The sequence below is a fragment of the Carcharodon carcharias genome, chromosome 13, assembly GCF_017639515.1.
Source record: "Carcharodon carcharias isolate sCarCar2 chromosome 13, sCarCar2.pri, whole genome shotgun sequence".
Classification (NCBI taxonomy): Eukaryota; Metazoa; Chordata; class Chondrichthyes; order Lamniformes; family Lamnidae; genus Carcharodon; species Carcharodon carcharias.
In genome coordinates, this window is record NC_054479.1 from 141942207 (window position 1) to 141943298 (window position 1092).

Genomic DNA, 1092 nt, shown 5'->3' on the forward strand with positions numbered 1-1092 from the left:
GACCAGAAACCGACACACATTAGAGTGTGTACCATCTACAAGATGCACTGCAGGAACTCACCAAGGCTCCTTAGACAGCACCTTCCAAACCCATGACCACTACCACCTAGATGGACAAGGGCAGTAGATACATGGGAACACCACCACCTGGAAGTTCCCTTCCAAGCCGCACACCATCCTAACTTGGAAATATATCAGCCAATCCTTCACTGTCGCTGGGTCAAAATCCTGGAACTCCCTTCCTAACAGCACTGTGGGTGTACCTAGACCACATGGACTGCAGCGGTTCAAGAAGGCGGCTCACCACCACCTTCTCAAGGGCAGCTAGGGATTGGCAATCAATGCTGGCCCAGCCAGCAAAGCCCACATCCCATGAATAAATTTAAAAAATCATGTGAGGGGAATGTGCAGATGTATCAAGTCTTGTTTGAACAATTACACAGTTTCTGTTCAAGGGGAAGACACTGAGAAAGCTGCCAGCGACAGCTTGCTTAAAGACATATGCTGCTCCAGTGTTTAAAGTTTTACTACAGCATAAGTAGGTGCTCCCACTGCATGCAGCATAAATTAAATAGTAAATTGGACAAAGCATTTGTTTCTCATACAAAGGTTAATTTAATTGCACAGAATGAACCACTATCACATGCCTGCAAATTAACACATGTGCAACAGTAGCTGAAGCACTATTTCATCTACCTATGTGAATTCATCTAAGGCTCGAGATTGCTGATCATGCTGTGTTCGTTATGCTACATAACACTGGCCTGACAACAGTGCTTTGCAGTGGAGATCAACACATTGATCTTTGCAATGAAATACAGCAACAACAATGTCCTTGCACATAAGGAAAAGCTTGCATTTCCATAACATCGTTCACAACCACAAGATGTCCCAAAATGTCTTACAGTCAGTGAAGTACTTCTGAGGTGCAGTCACTGTTATCATGGAGGAAACAAAGCAACCAACTTGCACACAGCAAGCTCCCACAAACAGTAATTTAATAATGATCAGATAATCTGTTTTTGTGATATTGAGTGGGAAGTAAATATTGGCCCCAGGGCACTGGGGATAACTCTCTTCTTCAAAATGATG